Below are 7,541 nucleotides of genomic sequence, written 5' to 3'. Positions count from 1 at the left end.
ATATCAGACAAAATTGACTTTAAAACAAAGGCTATAACAAAAGACAAAGAAGAGCATTATATAATGATAAAGGGATCAATACAAGAAGAGGACATGACACTTCTTAACATATATGCACCCAATATAGGAGCACCTAAAGCAAATATTAACAGACATAAAGGGAGAAACTGACAATAATACAATAATAGTAGAGGACTTTAACACTCCACTTAGATCAATGGACAGATCATCCAGACAGAAAATCAATAAGGCAACAGTGCTTAAATGACACAATAGACCAGTTGGCAGGGAGATCAGCTCGGTGCTTTGTGACCACCTAGAGGGGTGGGATAGGGAGGATGGGAGGGAGGGAGACCCAAGAGGGAAGAGATATGGGGATATATGTATATGTATAACTGATCCACTTTGTTATAAAGCAGAAACTAACACACCATTGTAAAGCAATTACACTCCAATAAAGGTGTTAAAAAAAAAATGGAGGGGTACTTAAGCAAATAAAAACCATTCGATAAAAAAAAAAAGTAGACCAGTTGGATTGAATAGATTTATCTACAAGACATTTCATCCCCAAACAGCAGAATACACAATCTTTTCAACTGCACATGCAATGTTCTCCAAGATAGACCACATACTATCCTGAAGAACATACTGGGATACTAGGGCACGAAACAAGCCTCAACAAATTTAAGAGGATAGAAATTATATCAAGCATTTTTTCTGACTACAATGGTATGAAACTAGAAATCAACTACATAAAGAAAAATGGAAAAAGAACAAACATGTGGGGACTAAACTACATGCTACTAAAAAACCAATGGGTCAATGAAATCAAAGAGGAAATCAGAAAATACCCCAAGAAAAATGAAAATGGAAACACAGCTTTCCAAAATCTATGGGATGCAGCAAAAGCAGTTCTAGGAGGAAAGTTTATAGCAATATAGGCCTTCCTAAATAAACAAGAAAAATCTCAAATAATCAACCTAAACTACCACCTAAAAGAATTAGAAAAATAAAAAACAAAGCCCAAAGTCAGCAAAAGGAAGGAAATAATAAAGATCAGAGAGGAAATAAATAAACAGAGATAGAAAACAATAGAAAAGATCAGTGAAATCAAGAGCTGGGTTTTTGAAAAGATAAACAAAATTGAAAAACCTTTAGCCAGGCTCACCAGGAAGAAAAGAGGACTCAAACAGAATAAGAAGAGAAATTACAACCGATACTACAGAGATATAAAAAATCATAACAGAATACTACGAACAGTTACATGCCAACAAATTGGACAACCTAGAAGAAATGGACAAATTTCTAGAAACATATGGCTTGCCAAGACTGAATCAAGGGGAAACAGACAATTTGAACATACTGATCACTAGAAGTGAAATTGAATTTGTAATTCAAAAACTCCCAGCAAACAAAAGTCCATGATGGGACAGCATCACAGGTAATTCCACCAAAATATAAAGAAGAACTAATACATATCCTTCTCAAACTATTCCAAAAAAGTTGAAGAGTATGGAACACACCCAAATTCATTCCATGAGGCCACTATTGCCCTGATACCAAAACCAAACACACTACAAAAAAAGAAAATTACAGGCCAATATCTTTGATGAATATAGATGCAAAAATCCTCAACTAAATATTAGCAAACTGAATCCAACAATACATAAAAAGGATCATACACCATGATCAAGTTAGATTTATTCCAGGGTCAATATTCCCAAATCAATCAACATGATATACCACAATAACAAAAGGAAGGATAAAAGTCACATGATCATCTCAATAGACAAGAAAAAGCACTTGATAAAACCCAACATCCATTCATGATAAAAACTCTCATCAAAGTGGGTATAACAGGAACATATCTCAAAATAATAAAGGCTATTTACAACAAACCCACAACCAACATCATACACAATGGTGAAAAGATGATAGCCTTCCCACTAAACTCAGAAACAAGACAAGGATACCCACTCTCACCACGTCTTTTTAAAAAAGAATCGGAAGTCCTAGCCACAACAATCAGACATGAAAAAGAAATAAAAGGTATCCAAATTGGAAGGGAAAAAAGTAAAACTGTCACTATTTGCAGATGACATGATACTCTGTATAGAAAACCCTAAAGCTTCCACCCAAAAACCATTAGAATAAATGAGTTCAGCAAGGTCACAGGATACAAGATTAATGTACAAAAATCTGTTACATTTCTATACACTAATAACAAAATATCAAAAAGAGAAAGTAAAAAAAAAAAAAAATCCCATTTAAAATCTCACCAAAAAGAATAAAATACCTAGGAATAAACTTAACCAAGGAGGTGAAAGACCTATATTCTGAAAAATTTTGATGAAGGAAATTGAAGATGATACAAAGAGCAAAGATATCCCATGATCTTGGATTGGAAGAATACTGTTAAAATGGCCATTCTGCCCAAAGCAATCTACAGATTAAATGCAATCCCTATCAAAATACACATGACATTTTTCACAGAAGTAGAACAAATAATCCTAAAATTCGTATGAAACCACAAAAGACCCCAAAAACAATCTTGAGGAAAAAGAACAAAGCTGGAGGCATAACCCTCCCAGATTTCAGATTATACCACATAGCTACAGTAATCAAAAAAGTATGGTACTGGCACAAAAACAGACCTGTGGATCAATGGAACAGTATACAGCCCAGAAATAAACCCATGCACCTATGGTCAATTAATCTAAAACAAAGAAGGCAAGAATATACAGTGGAGAAAAGACAACCTCTTCAACAAGTGGTGCTGGGAAAACTGGACAGCCACCAATGAGATTAGAGTATCCCCTCACACCAAATAAAACAATAAACTCAAAATGGTTTAAAAACCTAAATGTAAGAATGAAAACCATAAAACTCCTAGAAGAGAACAGAGGCAGAACATTCTTTGCCATATAAATTATAGCAAAAACAAATGAGACCTAATTAAATTTAAAAGCTTTTGCACAGCAAAGGACACAACAAAAAAACAACCTATGGAATGGGAGAAAATATTTGCAAATGATGTGACTGACAAGGGATTAATATCCAAAATATGTAAACAGCTAATACAATTCAATATCAGAAAAACAAACACCCAATCAAAAAATGGGAAGATCTGAATATTTTTCCAAAAAAGACATACAGATGGCTAACCGGCACAAGAAAAGATGTTCAACACCACTAATTACTAGAGAAATGCAAATCAAAACCACAATGAGGTATCACCTCACACCTGTCAGAATGGCTATCATCAAAAAGTCTACAAACAACAAATGTTGGGGAGTATGTGGAGAAAAGGGAACCCTTGTACACTGTTGGTAGGAATGTAAATTGGTGCAGCCACTATGGAAAACAGTATGAAGGTTCCTCAAAAAACTAAAAATGGAGGCGGAGTCAAGATGGCAGTGTGGGAAGACACAGAGTTAGAGTCTCGCCACAACTAGGGCGCCTGCCAGCCGCTGGTGGGGAACTCTGATGCCCAAGGAGGCAGGAGGAACCCCAAAGTGAACAAGTAGGATGTAGGGGGACTGAGGGGGGAGGAGAAGTGGAGGCCAGACAGGATTGGCATCCCTGAGGCTGGGGAGATCAGGAGAGGCAGGTGGGAGTAACTCTCCGGGAAGAGTGGGAGAGGAGGGAAGGCGATTGCCCTGCCCATTCGGGCCCGGGGAGGCTGCAGAGCTCCCAGGTCGATCCCCGGCCCTCCAAGGCCCCCTCCAGGCCGTGTGGGAACTTGAGGGCATAGGATGGAGGTCAGGGTGATCAGGAGAGGCAGGCAGGAAGAGCCATCCTGAGGAACAGGAGAGGAGGGAGGGCAACTGCCCTGCCCACTTGGGCACAGGGAGCCTGCTGAGATCCCAGGCCAGTCCCCTGCCCTCCAAGCCCTCCCCCACCCCCCTGGCCACACTGGTCCTGGGGGCATAGGAGGGAGGCCCGGGAGATCAGGAGAGGGAGGTGGGAGGAGCCCTCCCAGACCAGAGGAGCAGGAGAGGAGGGCGTATGCCCTGCTCACTCCAGCCCAGGAAACCTACTGGGCCCCAAGTGAGGTACCCTGCCCTCTGAGACCAGGGCTGGGGGTCACACCTGGGCCCCTTCTGTTCCTTGAGCCTAAGCCCAAACCCCCACAGTCCTCAGGGCCTTTTGCAGCCCTGTGGGTCCTGAGCATTGGCCCTGCCCACAGCCCAAAACTCGACCTTGCTTAGGCCCTGCCCTCCACAGCCAAGGCCTTTTCCCCCCACTTTTTTTTTTTCTTTTCTTTTCCCTCCTCCTCTTTTTTGCTATTGTGGTACTGATGAACCTTCCGGTTGTTGATTCGTCTATATTTTTATTTTTACATTCTTTCTAACATATCTGATAGTTTCCTAGTCTAATTTTATTTTTTACTTTGATATTGTTTCTTTTTTTGCCACCCCACGCAGCTAGCAGGACCTTGGTTCTCGAGCCCACGGTTGGGCCAAAGCTCTGGCAGTGGGAGCTCCGAGTCCAAACCACTGGACTAACAGAGAACCTCAGACCCAAGGGAATACTCATCAGAGTGAGGTCTCATGGAGTTCCTCATCTCAGCACCAAGCCCCAGCTCTACCCAATAGCCTACAAACTCCAGTGTTGGAAGCCTCAGGCTAAACAACCAGTAAGACAGGAACACAATCCCACTCATTAAAAAAAAAAATTAAACGGCAAAAAAATGTCACAGATGAAGGAGCAAGGTAAAAATCTCCAAGACCAAATAAATGAAGAGGAAATAGGCAATCGACCTGAAAAAGGATTCAGAGTAATGATAGTAAAGATGATCCAGAATCTAGGAAACAGAATGGAAGCACAGATTGAGAAAATACAAGAAATGTTTAACAAAGATGTAGAAGAAATAAAGAACAAACAAACACAGGTGAACAACACAATAACTGAAATGAAAAATACACTAGAAGGAATCAATAACAGAAAAACTGAGGCAGAAGAACAAATAAGTGAGCTGGAAGACAAAATGATGGAAATAACTGCTGAGGAGCAGAATAAAGAAAAAAGAATGAAAAGAATTGAAGATAATCTCAGAGACCTCTGGGACAACACTAATTGCACCAACATTCGAATTATAGGGGTCCCAGAAGAAGAAGAGAAAAAGAAACAGTCTGAGAAAATATTTGAAGAGATTATACTGGAAAACTTCCCTAACACAGGAAAGGAAATAGTCACCCAAGTCCAGGAAGCACAGAGAGTCCCATACAGGATAAACCTAGGAAAAACACACCAACACACATATTAATCAAACTAATAAAAATTAAATTCAAAGAAAAAATATTAAAAGCAGCAAGGGAAAAACAAAAAGTAACACACAAAGGAATTCCCATAAGGTTATCAGCTGATTTTTCAGCAGAAACTCTGCAGGCCAGAAGGGAGTGGCAGGATATACTTAAAGTGATGAAAGAGAAAAACCTACAACCAAGATTACCCAGCAAGGATCTCATTCAGATTCAAGGGAGAAGTCAAAAGCTTTTCAGACAAACAAAAGCTAAGAGAATTCAGCACCACCAAACCAGCTCTACAACAAATGCTAAAGAAACTTCTCTAAGTGGGAAACACAAGAGAAGAAAAAGACCCACAAAAACACACCCCCCAAAATTAAGAAAATGGTAATAGGAACATACATATTGATAATAACCTCGAATGTAAATGGATTAAATGTCCCACCAAAAGACACAGGGTCACTGAATGGATACAAAAACAAGACCCTTATACATGCTGTCTACAAGAGACCCACTTCAGACCTAGGGACACATACAGACTTAAAGTGAAGGGATGGAAAAAGATATTCCATACAAATGGAAATCAAAAGAAAGCTGGAGTAGCAATACTTATATCAGATAAAATAGACTTTAAAATAAAGCCTGTTACAATAGATAAGGAGGTACACTACATAATGATCAAAGGATCAGTCCAAGAAGAAGATGTAACATTAATAAATGTTCATGCACCCAACACAGGAGCACCTCAATACATAAGGCAAATGCTAACGACCATGAAAGGAGAAATTGACAATAACACAATAATAGTAGGGGACTTTTAACACCCCACCTACACCAACGGACAGATCATCCAAACAGAAAATAAATAAGGAAACACAAGCTTTAAATGACACAATAGACCAGATAGACCTAATTGATATTTATAGAACATTCCACTCAAAAGTGGCAGAATACACTCTCTTCTCAAGTGCACATGGAACATTCTCCAAGATAGATCACATCTTGGGTCACAAGTCAAGCCTCAGAAAATTTAAGGAAACTGAAATCGTATCAAGCATCTTCTCTGACCACAACGCTATGAGACTGGAAATCAATTACAGGAAAAAAACTGTAAAAAACACAAATACATGTAGGCTAAACATTGTGCTACTAAATAACCAAGAGATCACTGAAGAAATCAAAGAAGAAATAAAAAAATACACAGAAACAAATGACAGTGCAGACACGACAACCCAAAACCTGTGGGACACAGCAAAAGCAGTTCTAAGAGGGAAGTTTATAGCAATTCAATCTCACCTCAAGAAACAAGAAAAATCTCAAATAAACAATCTAACCCTACACTTAAAACAACTAGAGAAAGAAGAACAAAGAAAACCCAAAGTCAGTAGAAGGAAACAAATCATAAAGATCAGAAATAAACAAAACAGAAACGAAGACTACAAAAGCAAAGATCAGTAAAACTAAAAGCTGGTTCTTTGAGAAGATAAACAAAATTGATAAACCCTTATCCAGACTCATCAAGAAAAAAAGGGAGAGGACTCAAATCAATAAAATTAGAAATGAAAAAGGAGAAATCACAACTGACACTGCAGAAATACAAAGGATTTTAAGAGACTACTACACACAACTATATGCCAATAAAATGGACAACCACGAAGAAATCGACAAATTCATGCAAAGGCACAATTTTCCAAGATTGAACCAGGAAGAATTAGAAAATATAAGCAGACCTATCACAAGTAATGAAATTGAAAGTGTAATTAAAAATCTTCCAACAAACAAAAGTCCACGACCAGATGGCTTCACAGGCAAATTCTATAAAACATTTAGAGAAGAGCTAACACCGATCTTTCTCAAACTCTTCCAAAAAATTGCAGAGGAAGGAACACTCACAAATTCATTCTACAAAGCTACCATCACCCTGATACCAAAACCAGAAAAAGATATCACAAAAAAAGAAAATTATAGACCAATATTACTGATGTATATAGATACAAAAATCCTCAAAAAAATACTAGCAAACAAATTCCAACAGCACATTAAAAGGATCATACACCATGATCAAGTGGGATGTATCCCAGGGATGCAAGGATTCTTCAATACATGCAAATCGATCAATGTGACAGACCATATTAACAAACTGAAGAATAAAAACCGTATGATCATCTCAATAGATGCAGAAAAAGCTTTTGACAAAATTCAACACCCATTTACGATAAAAACTCTCCAGAAAATGGGCATAGAGGGAACCTACCTCAACATAATAAAGGCCATGTATGACAAACCCAAAGC

General features: G+C 38.4%; 1 protein-coding gene across 13 annotated transcripts in view; it reads right to left on the bottom strand.

Moving 5' to 3' along the window:
• The window catches only part of LOC309662582 (uncharacterized protein), a 116,786-nt gene that overhangs the window by 53,509 nt on the left and 55,736 nt on the right, over positions 1-7,541 (bottom strand). The gene's annotated exons all lie outside the window — the stretch shown is intronic.

This window comes from Balaenoptera physalus, assembly GCF_965194825.1.
Source record: "Balaenoptera physalus genome assembly, chromosome: 6".
Classification (NCBI taxonomy): domain Eukaryota; kingdom Metazoa; phylum Chordata; class Mammalia; order Artiodactyla; family Balaenopteridae; genus Balaenoptera; species Balaenoptera physalus.
Note: the sequence above shows the minus strand (reverse complement) of the source record. Positions and strands in the feature narration are given on the sequence as shown.